The 12317-nt window shown below is 45.1% G+C and overlaps 1 protein-coding gene across 2 annotated transcripts in view; it reads left to right on the forward strand.

The window, feature by feature from the left end:
• Enox1 (ecto-NOX disulfide-thiol exchanger 1) overlaps positions 1–12317 on the forward strand; it is a 218783-nt gene that overhangs the window by 75555 nt on the left and 130911 nt on the right. The gene's annotated exons all lie outside the window — the stretch shown is intronic.

Raw genomic sequence — 12317 nt, forward strand, 5'->3', positions numbered from 1 at the left:
TGAGTATTATCTGCAGTGACCTAGTATGCCAAATGCCTGTCACCCTTTCATCGGTGCACATGAAGGGATAGCGTGTCTGTTAGGATAGGGAGACAGAAAGGGATGACAAGCCAGGATCTTAAATATGAAAGCATCCTCCATGGCTTTGCTGCCAACAGGTAGTTTTTGCAGCAGCAGTAAGTACTGTGCAGTGAATCCCCAAACATAAACTGGTAAGTGACCAAAGGCCCCTATATAAGAGCGCTCCACCTTTAAAGAAAAGGACTGTGGAAAACAGGAGTGCTCCACCTCACACTGACTGGTACCATACTAGACAAACTCATCAGCACTGAGAATGGCCCTTGACCCAACGGTCCGGCAATGCTAGAGTCAGGGTTGCTAGGTGGAGACTAAAGAAAGTTAATACTGACTCTGGCTTCTAAAGGAGGAGAGACGATAATGGGTGAGTGGCCAGAGAGAAGGTAAGATTGGTTTGGCAGGAGAGAAGAAAGCTTAACGATCCCAAAAGAACAAGCCCTGGAGGGCTAAGGTTGGAAGCCATGCACCCAAGCAGTGGAGTGGTCTCTGTCTACTTAGTTCTTGCTCAGGGGACTCAGTTCTAACCAACTTCCCATCTGCGTGCTGGTTACTGTCTCATTTTGCAGGCAGGCAGCCCTTGACAGCAGCAGTGAAGCCATGGTGGGCAGCCATGGCTTAGGGTAGGAGAGACTGGTGCTCTCCTTGGCAATGGTAGTACATGGGGACTAGTTAAAATGAGGCCGGAGAAGGGAAAGCGCACCTTCCTGCCACTGCGCAGGTGTAAGGCAGCCAGTTTGAAACCACTGTGAGGTAGACACTCTGAGGATGTGTGTCATCCATGGGCCTCATGGTGGTATAGCTCAGAGAGGCTCCAGCCTTGGAGCCTCCACCTGATGCCAGAGCTGCGAGGAGCACACCCAGCCAGATGCTCAGCCTGAGGAACCGGTGAAATTGCAATCATGAAAGCCAATGCTGAGTGGGGACAGCTGTCATAGACGGCTCTTGGCATCTCAGTCTGAAATGAGGACGGCTGAACTCTTGCCTTCAATCTCCCAACCTTTTCCTTTTTCTGGCTTTCCTTTTACATTTGAGTAAGTTATTTGACCAATATCTTTTAGATAGATAGATTTATGTTTTTATATATGCAAATGTTCTTTCTGCATGTATGCTTGCATGCCAAAAGAAGACATCAGATCACATTATAGATGGTTGTGAGCCACCATGTGGTTGCTGGGATTGAACTCAGGACCTCTGGAAGAGCAACCAGCACTCTTATCCACTAAGCCATCTCTCCAGCCCCCTCCACCAACATCTTGTAAGCACTTTTTAAAACCATCTTCCCACGAACAAACCCGTCTCAAGGCCATGAGTTCTGTTGTTTCTACCTGAAAAAAAAACAAAAACAAAAACAAAAACAAAAAAAAACATAGCCCTGCATGACACAGTTGTCTCATTTTGATGACCACTGTTCACACTCATGGTCCCTCGGCACTTGGAATTGCCTAATGTGACAGATGCAGTGCTCATTTGTGAGTAACAACAAAAGATAATCTCTACCAACCTGGTTGGGTTCACATACAGAAAAATGTAGATGTTAATGTCTGCAGACCGATCCAATGGTTCAAGGTTTCTATGCATGCCTCACCGGGCACCAACAGACTACACATGGCCATGCCTAACAACAAGGAAAGTGGGAGATGTAAGTCCCAACTGGTCCTCCAATCTCCAGGATAAGCTTGAGTTGCTCACAGTATGGAAGAGGCAGCTGGGAAGCCCTGTTGCCTTACCTTTTCATTCCCTTTTCACATCCCGTCTGATAGACAGCTGACCCCACTAGGTAGCTTCTCATTGTACTTTAAGTACTATTCACCCTTCCTAGCTGGCACAGCTCTCCAGCCTCAGCATCAGGTTCCCCCGGACTCACTGAGGTCATCTCCATCAGCCTTATCCTTCCCGAGCCCAACAAAGCCACTTCTCACCTCTGGGCTTTCATACGTTTGGTTCCCTCTGCCTGCCTTGCTCTTCCCCTTAGTGTATGCATGCTGGAATCTGTCTCATCCTTTAGGTCTTAGCTGAAAGGCCCATCCTTCAGGGAGGGTTGTCTTGTCCCCTTTCTTCTTGTGGAGTTTCCATCATAGTATCTTTGGAGCCCTTATCTAGGCATGTAACAATTTGCCGGGTTTTGATGACTGTAATAAGAAGGGACGTAAGATTGGGGAGGGAGGGAGTGAATTAGTAAGCAATGGGTGAACTACAAAACAGGGTGAGAAGAAAGCCTGACACCGTGAATTCAGACACTACTCACAGATAGCCACATATGTGGCTGTGTGAGCCCAGTGCTGGGGAGGCTGAGGCAAGGGTACGAGGCCAGCCTGGACTACACAAGTAAGACCTTGTCTCGAAACAGAAAGGGAAGGAAGGAATAAAGAAAGGGATACTTTTCATGGGTAGCAGGGTTTCAACCTGCATATGTAATGAATCAAATACATCACAGAAAGCTTGCTGGCCATGGTCTTATTGACAATCACTACTCCAGACCACAGCTAAGAGGCCAGAGGCTATTAGGAGGTCTGAAAGTCAACAGAGAAACTGAGGCTAGATTCTCCTTTGTAGCCTTGCAGCAACTTTTAGGTTTATCGTCTACCCATCACACTTTGGAAGGCTCCCCTTAGCTCTGTAATTTGATTCTGAGTAGTATTTCAGGAAGGAGCAGTTATCAACAGACTGTGAAAACCCCAGCTGATGTTGACAGCTCAGTGCCTGCTGAGGAGCACGTGCCCCATCTGTAGCACGGAGGGCTTCAAACATATCCATGAAAGCCAAACTCTTCCAGGAGGACTTGAAGACAGAAGTGGTACTATATGGTCCGAGCTGGCATAAAGCAGAAAAAGAGGGCTGCATGGCTCCATCGACAGCCGCAGGTTTCCATTCTCATGCATTATTTTTGGACAAAGATGACCACTCCCTGGATGTCCTCACACACTGTGAAAATATCAGCAGTGACGTCACTGACCTCGCAGGCAGTATGCCCATCTCAACACTCTATGGCCATGCTATGCATAAGTCCAGGATTGACCTAAGTGAGGTAGGGAGGGAATGAAGAAATGACAGATATGAAAAAAGCTAGAATTGGGTGGGCAGGGCTCTTTGATGGAGCCACAGCATCTGGGAAAGTCAGCATGTTTATTGTATATAGTTGACCGAGGAGGCATGCAGGTGAACAAGATGGCAGGCATAGGCTGTATAGGGGAGCAGACTTCAGGCTGTAAATATGGAGGGGGAGCTTACAGGGGACATTTTCTACGCATACTCAACATCCTCACTTGGACCAAAGGAAGGCTTTGACCTTCCCATGGGGGCATTTGGGGTCCTTACCAAAGCCTTGCCCATGTCAATTGCACACTCACTGACTCAGGACTTCACTAGCTCCCTGGCCCCCTGTGAAGGAGCCTATCGCATGTCCTGAACTGAGCTGCCATCTTTCTCGTGGTGTTTTGTTGGTATATCTTAAATCAACTTTCTAGTTTCCCGCACTTGGTTCAGTTATGGGCACCTGAAACTGGAGTTCATACCATGTGGCTGCTTCTAATGCATCTAATTGCTGATTCACCTAGTTGCCGGCACTTCCAACATCAGAACCAGTCAAACCCATCCATCTATATTAATATTCCTGGCAGACTCCACATGAATTGCCCTTGGCTTGTGTAGCGCTGATATTCAGGAGCTAGCATTTCTGCTTACTTTGCCCTAGATAGTCTCTTTGTTAAGCAGTAATCCCAAGCGCTCCCCCATGTACGAGGTTCCCAGTGCCTTTCTCCATAGCATCCCATGCAGGAAGCAACCAAGAATGCTGGGAAATTGTTCTGAAACATCATGGAAGCATCATGGAACAGCAAGAAAAGCAGGCCTGGTGTCATGATGGGAGGGCTTACTGAGCAACTTCCAGTAGAGTCCAGGAGCATCGCAAAGCTCAGGCCATGGCGGACTCCTGTGTAGATGTTGCTGGAAACAGCCAAGAAAAGAAGCTTCCTACGGGACTCCACAAAGCTGAACAAGATGCATACAGCCATCTCATTGGTCTGCCTGCCATCATCAGACAAGCACTCAAAGGGTTGTTTCTGCTGCCAGCTAGAAGAAAGAACACTCCTCTTGACTTTCAGTGTTTAATAAAAATGGAGAAAGCATGCATCTAACACCATCAGTTACCTTCCAGCTTTGTGGGTGTATTTTTTGGCCAACATTTGCACATCCTCTAGGATCAAGCTTTGCCTTAAAGTGTCAAAGAGCAGTGGTTATCCTCAGCTCAGAGTTTGGGATGTGTGGCATCTCTTCACTTCTCTAGGGTGTTACACTTGACTTGTGACTGTGGGTTGCAGGTATTAAAACAAGGACCTCAGACTATCCTGGTGGCTGCCAGGGCTTTCTCTTCCCTTCTGAGCCAGCTGGAGTGGCTCTCACCTGCTCATTGTAAAAGAGGAGAGGAAAGTGGCAGCCCGCTGCAACCTCCTAGTCTCATGGCATCTCTTCTTCAGGTCATATTTGTCCCACCTTGTCATCCTTTTCTTATTCTGCCTGTCTGGCAGAACTTCTCCCATGGTACCCTGTTCATAAACTATGGGGTTTTGATCATCACTTTAAATTTTTTTTATGCTTCCCAGGAACTTGCAAACAGGCCTGCCCACTTCCGGTTTCATCAGTCCTAAGCAAAGCTTGCCATTTCCAAGATCTGGCAGAATCAGTTTAAAGCCCAGGAAGCAGGCACCACCACATTCACGTGTTAACATCCGTGCCAAGATGATCAGTTGTGCAAACTCTGTTGCAACACAGACACATCAAATAAATTAAACATTCCGGACCTTTCATTCTTGACTACTTTTCCAACATGCTTCCTGCTGAAAAAAGAGAAAAGGGGGCAGAGTAAGGAGGTAAATGAGAAAGCAGATAGATGATTAATATTAAGTGATGAAAATGCCATAAATGTAGTAAATATTAGTGATAATTAAAAGCTATGATGTTGGGGAAAGTGAAGGCGAAGGATATTTCTTCTAATTGTCCTTCAGTGTCTCTCATCCTTGGCCACCTGAATTGGTTTGTTTTGGTTTTTCCTAGCACTATGTCTAGTTGTTTGTTTGTTTGTTTGTTTTAATAAAAACTGAATATGCTCAGAGGAGGATACCATTAAGGCTGTAAACCCAGGCTTGGAGGAGGAGATGAGGAGGGAGAGGGGGCAACACAGCAAAGAGAAATGCCGCTGTCTGGCGAGAAGCTAAAATGCTTATTTCTGGCCTGCCTTCCTTTCACGCCCCTCCACACACTGCTCTGCTGTTTCCTTGCCTGAAAGACTTCTCCCCTCCCCTGTACCAGATTCAAAACCCACTCAGACTTCCTCCCTGAAGCCGATCGAGTCTGCCAGCACCCATAGTCATGCCCTCTACTGATAATTATTCTATGTGCATCTGATTTATTTGTGTTCTTCTAGAATGATTTTATGCCAGAGATGCAAGCCATGTGCACTGTCCATTTTTCCTGAGCTTGGCAGTGTTTGTGAAAGCACACATAAGTCCTGACTTCATAGAGGGAAGCAAAACTGGTGTTGGAAATTGGGCTGGAAACCAGTAGCTTCAGAACATATTCTAAATGTTTTCTAATTTTGGTGTGTGAGTGTGTCTGTGTGTGTGTGTGTGTGTGTGTGTGTGTGTGTGTGTGTGTCTGTCTGTCTGTCTGTCTGTCTATCTGTCTACTATGATCTTAGTCTTAACTAACTCAGCACTAATATAGACTCTATTTTATTCTTACTCGTCTTATTTTAGCATGGAGACAACAGTCTCAACCATCATGCATTTGTGCATTTATATGAGAGGAATTATACTAGCCTCATCTTCAGTCTTCAAAACAGCAAATGATGCAGATGCTTTTGACTGGGTCTGAAGAGATGCTGGCTCTAAGCTCAGCTTAAGCAATAATTATCCATATCCCTTCAGGAAAATCTTCTAAGCTCTTGAGTCTCTGCGCCCTCCTTTCTGTGAGGAAAAGGTTTGCCCAGATTATCCCTCAAGGTACCATAACATCCCCATAGTCCTTACTGTATGGACAACTTAGATCCTTGACTGTTTCGGGATATCTAAAGGCAAGAGTGTTAGCAGGGCCCACGTGATGTCCAGTTCGCCTCAGGTAATAGGGGAAGAGTGGAGCAGGCAGCCATCCCTGCACGTGGGCCGATGCCTCGCTCAGGTGGCTGCCTCTGTGGCACTGCTGTAAGTATCAGAAGCCACATTTCCACCATGAGAACATGTGCCTGGAGCCCTGCAGGTGCCAAAGCTGGTCAGAGTTACTGTCAGAGGCAGCCCTGCATCGCTCTGACATCTCCCACCCACCCACCCCCGCTCACCCTCGTCTGTCTTCTCGGCTGAAATCGTAAAAGCTTCTGCTGTTGGAATGAATGATTAAGATCATCCCACAAATATTTACTAGAGCCCTGTTAAGTGCCAGGTCATATGCTAAGTGCTGGAATGAAATATGAGGGTCACTGACCTCCATGCCACGCCCCCCTCTTATAGGCAGACTGTTGTCCTCCCCCACATTTCTTCTGCCTAAAATGCTCTCTCTGAAAATCATTTATGTCTCAGGAACATCTCAGCTAAATGTTTTTTATTTCCACCAAGGGAAATTTGGTTCCTGTGTCCCCTGCTGTCGAAAAAGAATTTTATGAAGTGTTAAAATGTTTTCCCACGCCTGTAGAAGTCATTGCCATAGCTCATGCAAGGGAAGGGGTATCAAAAAAAAAAAAAAAAAAAATCTTTCTAACGCTTCAGCAACTCAACAGCTTTCCTTTTGCGCCTCAGAATCATGCTGATAGCTATTATTTACTAATGCATTAAATGATCAAAATATTATTTCCATTAAAGAAAGGAAAAGAAAATGCATCCTTTGGTCTCAGGGAATAAATATTCAAAGGAAATAATGTTGTATGAAGGCTTCCAAATGAAGGGTGAGCACCAAATGTTCTATTTCTATTAGTACCAAAACTTACAGGAGATGCTAAAATCTTGTCACAACCAAATGGATCCTTTCAGTTTTACCCAAACTACAATTCTAAGTTTAATTTTTTATTAATTTTGAAAAATAAAAAAATCAATTACACCAAAAGATGTGCAAGAAAAAAAATTAAGCCTTACCTTGTAGAAAAAACACAAGAACTATGGAAGGCTCCATTTCAGGATTCAGTGTGCTCGGTGTCATTAACGAAGCAACTTAGGAAAGGCACAGCTTCATCTAATACTACAAAACTCGGGTACCTTGATTAACCTCCAGCCCCAGGGATTGAAGAAAAGGCTTCTCCCAAATGCAGGAGGGGCAGGGGAGCGGCCTGTTAGTGGGTTAGGGGACCAATCTTGGCTACTTTGGACAGAATCCACTCAAAAACATTTTTTTTTTTTTTTTACAAAATTTGTTTAAAAGGAAGACACGCAAAGCAAGAACAAATAGCTCCGAGGCAGAGATGATATGTTCCTGATCGCAGACAATGTGTCTTCGCATCATTTTGCCAAAGGAAGTAATCCTCCCAGGAGGAGTGTGGGAGGAGTGTGGAATGTCAATGGATTTCTTCCCAGACCTAAGCAGAGCAGACACAGAACCCACGCAGCACGAAGTTGCTGACCACTGTCCCAGAGATACCCAGCGCTGGAGAGTAGCTTTAGTATTGCCTGATGCAGGAGTTTCTCAGATGACCCTTTCACAGGGGTCACATATCAAATAGCCTGCATATTAGATATTTCCATTGCAATTGATAAGTGGCAAAATTATAGTTTGTAAGTAAATACGAAAATAATTTTAGGGTTGAGGAATCACCAAAACATAAGCTGGGAACCTGGAGTGTAAATGTTGCACACCCTGCAGGCAGCTCAACAGGTTAGAAAATGGCCTTTCTGGGTGCTTAAGTTGGTTTAACCTCTCCCCGGCAGCTTGTCTGGTCTGAGTCTTCTTAGTGGTTTGTATTCTCTGGGAGAGACTCTCAACTTTTAGTGTTCACCAGAGCAGGCTTGGGCCTAGTGACTCTGGTCAGTTTCAGGGACTTCCTGAAGCTGTTTTTGAGTTGTTTACCTTGTTGATTAAGGAGCCTCCCTTGTAGCATAGAATGTTCTCAGAGGAAACTGTTAAAATAACAAGCCTTGCTTCTCTTTCCTGCTCTACCTGATTTGTTGCAACATAAAAGCCATGGATTTCTGTCAAAGCTGGAAGGCTGGGGGACTCAAAACTCAGAGAAGCTGATACCAGCCTGGTAGGGACAAAAGACGTAGGGGCCCTTCACCCAGACTCTTTGATTCTTCTGCCTTATGGTTCTGAAGAAAGGCAAACACAGCTACCTGCACCATCACAACCTGGAAGGTTTGGTCTCTTTGTCCTGAAAAAAATTTTACTTGCCTTCAAGTCACAGCCTGCTCACGGTTCCTTAAGGCCTTTCTAGACCCCCTTGGTGCACTGCCTTGGAAGTCCTTGCAGCCTTTCTCATTTAGTAATTCACCTACTGTGACTGTCTCCTACATCTAAAGCTGGTGAAGAGCGGAGAGAGTCTTTGGCTTTTCTTAACCATAGCATCTAGTGTTTGCATATTAAATAACTCATTGCTCAAAGATGCTGGCCTATGTGGCTATGGACAGATGAGACTCTATCCTAAGGTCTCTAAATTTCACTTTGCATCAGACCCACCTAGTCAGCAGCCAGGTGCCCCTCACACCCCAGCACTCAGCAGCCAGGTGCCCCCCCACACCCCAGTTACTGATTCTGTTGCTGATCTGAGCTTTTGTCTTTTTTTCTTGAAAGTGCTTGTGTAAGAAACGCACGGCGCACACTACAGCTTTAAATCGTCCAGCGTGGTTTTAGGTAACCAGAGCTAGCCTTTTGCCGCTGAACAATTCTCACAGAGTCTTTTTGAACCAGTAGAGGCCCAAAAAGGAATCTGAATCACTATGTGAGGGTTACAAAGACAAACAGACTCTCAGAATCCAGCTTTGTTCTCTCCCTGTAGCGACTGCTCTCCAGTGTAACCCCGCTACTAAGAAAATGACTGCTTTTCCAAATCTGGGCTTGTTTTGGTTATTTATACCTTTATAAATATTTTATAAATAATAAATTTATAGGTAAATAAATAATTTTATTATATGTATATATATGTGTGTGTGTGTGTGTATATATATATATATATATATATATAAAGAGAGAGAGAGAGAGAGAGAGAGAGAGATGTAGTTATACATTGCTGGAATATGACATATGATTCTCTTCTTTTTCCATCTGTCAGGAAAAGTTAAATTTTACATTATCTGACCTATTGTTGGCCAGGAGGAGGAAAACAATCAAGAAAAACCAAAACAACCAAACAAACAAAACGTCTAGGGAGCATACGTTAGAGAACAATTTAACAATGGCTTACTCTCAAGATTTATAATTTAGATCTTCTTTTTCTTTCTTAGCCACTGCCAGGAAGTCTTAATAAAGATGCTTATAGATGGATGTCAGAAGCTGTGCCTGAGCATGCTCATCACAGCCTTATTAAGGGTAGACACATGAGCAATTTCCAAGACATGGCTTAGGTGAAACAGAACAAGGCACAGGAACAATGCTAGCATTTTGTGTAAACACCAAAAGCACAGGATAGAAAGAGTCACACCTGTGCACTGTATGCCCACCTGCCTGGCTGTGGCAGGATCTGTCAGCATCCTTTGTTGTTAAGGAGAAGCTGGTGATGGGGCTCAGAAGGTAGTCCCCACTTCTCGTTTTGTTTCTTTTGTGTCGGGTACCTCTATTACTTCTGTTGAGTCGATAGTGGAAATCTAGCCAGGGAATTTGTTGGATTTATAAAGCCTTGAAAATGCCGTGCATTGTAAGGAACCATTGCAATTATAATCACACGCATTTTTCTTTCTGTGCATCGCCAAACATTTGGACGTGCACATTAACCAGGGTACATTAACCACCGTCTCATAGTTCAGGGATTGGCCTAAGGGGAATACCAAGGGAACAAAGAAAGGACAAACATGGAAACACAGAGGAAAACTGGAGTCCCTTGGGTTAGGCTTCCTGATGGAGATGCTACAGCGCCTGGGGAGGTCAGGATGTTGATTAGTAAGCAGTGTTCTGGTATCCCACTGAACAGAAGGCAGAGTTGCCGCATGCTGATAAACAAGGAGGTGAAATTATTATATACAGCTGACAAGAGAGGCAGGTTTAGCTAACCTCAGGAGGAGCAAGCTTTTTAGGGGGGTAGTCTTCAGGGAAGAGAAAGGTATGGTGGATGTTTTTTGCACACACAGTCAACACTGGCACTCATATGGAAGGAAGTCTTTGCCATCCCTCTGAGCCCCACCCAGGGAAGGCTTTGTTCTCGCATGATGCTCAGGCACAGGGGGTCTTTGGCATGGCCACACTTACGTCAACAGCACACTTTCACTCAGGACTTTATCTGCTCTCTACATAAGGGCATCTGCACTGAAGATGAACTGGATCGCTATGTCATTGTCTGCCTAATGCCTTTTTATTTATTTGAGCAGTTTGACCATTTCCTGCTTATTTGGAATTTGCAAAACAAAACAAAAAAACCAAACCATCCTCTTCTCCTAAAAATACTTTTTTTTTTACTATCCCATCCCCTAAAACAAACAGTGGTTTTGTATCATCTAACTAAGAAGTTGAGAAATCCTTTGTGGCCAGCATTTGGGGGCTCAAGTTTAGCAGCTCAATGTCACATGATGTTCTTTTGAGTCATCTAGAGACAACTCAGCCATCCCAAGCTGGCAACCGCCCTGGTCCTCCTCAACTTGTAAGTTCAGTGCAGGCCTCTTTTGAGCATGGTTGCCATTGTGTTCTGCTTCCTTGGCTCCTCTCCAGGCAGGAAGTTTTCTCAGGCCTGGGGCCAGGTGGGAGGTGAGAGTTGCAGCACCTGACATGGCTGCTGCCTCCACAGGCCCATTGACATCTGTTCTACCTCTGGGCACTTGTGCTGAAACTGTAATCACTGATGGCGCTCTCTCTCTCTCTCTCTCTCTCTCTCTCTCTCTCTCTCTCTCTCTCTCTCTCTCTCTCTCTCACACACACACACACACACACACACACACACACATCAGTTCTACCCCTTCATCCTAAGTCTCGTTTCTTTCTTTTGTCCCTCCCTTCCCATGAAGGACTCCCCACCCCCCACCCCCCAGCCTTTAGTATTTGAAGACAATCATAACAAGCAAAGGGGAGGGAGGTCAACTGTTTCATATGCCATGTGCCTTTGAAAATCCCTTCTGAGCTATTCACGGAGGATTTGGAAATGTGTTATCCCTTAAGAGCAAGAAAGGAAATTCTTCCGAACCCTACAGCGTTAAAGGCTCTATCATGAGGCCGATAGCATTAGAAACAAAAATTAGGCTTGCAAGGTTTGTTTGAGGTGCTTTATGTAGGGGAAGCCTGCTGCCTGGAAGAATGTAATCAGTTGCTCCAGGTATTTGGGACACGAAAATGGATTTAAGGTTCTTTTCACAGCTGTGTAGTTGGAACACAGGATGCTGGAGGCACTGGGGCTGGAGGGGAGAGTAGTGAAGGAGAAAGGGCTGTGTTCTTGCTAGGTGCCAGCCTTTTTCTCTTGGTGCCTCCAATGCTTCTTTCTCTGCCCAATGCTAAAAATGCAAAGCTCTTATATGCTCCCAGGCTCTGAGATCTGCCCTGGATGCTCCGCTTTGCCTCTGGAGAGTAATCTGTTTTGGCCTCCACAATTGTTCTATACTAAGCTCCTCTTCCTCTGAAAGGTTAAAGACAAATGCTTCTCACGAGAATTCATAATTTTTTTTTTTTAATTTGTGGCCATACTCTGCCACATGAGAGTCGCCACCAGAGGAGTAGAGGGATGCAGCCATGCTGCTAGAGTGGTGGCCAGTGGCCCGATGTGGGGGGTTTCAGCTGAACTTCCTTACATTTCAGTAGCCTTGAAACTAAATGTTTAAGACTTTGGGTCAATTTTCTGATGCAGTTTTCTTGAAGGCTGCTCGCTGAGCTGTGCACATGCCCCTCCAGTAGACTCCTTCAGTGTGATAATCCAGCGGTTTTCAGGGTTTGCCCCTAGGCCTGTACAACAGCGTCATCGTTAGACATTGTACATCATAATTATCACTCATTACCTTCCTGTATCCTTCTCCCAAGCCAGAGACAAGCACGTCCATTCTGTGTGGTTAGTTCTTCCTCCTGGACATTTATATGGAAGGAGTTCTCATCTGTGGTCTTGATGATTAACTCTATTAACCAAGCACAGTTTTCTTGGGGAA

This window comes from Acomys russatus, chromosome 18 (assembly GCF_903995435.1).
Source record: "Acomys russatus chromosome 18, mAcoRus1.1, whole genome shotgun sequence".
Taxonomy (NCBI): Eukaryota; Metazoa; Chordata; class Mammalia; order Rodentia; family Muridae; genus Acomys; species Acomys russatus.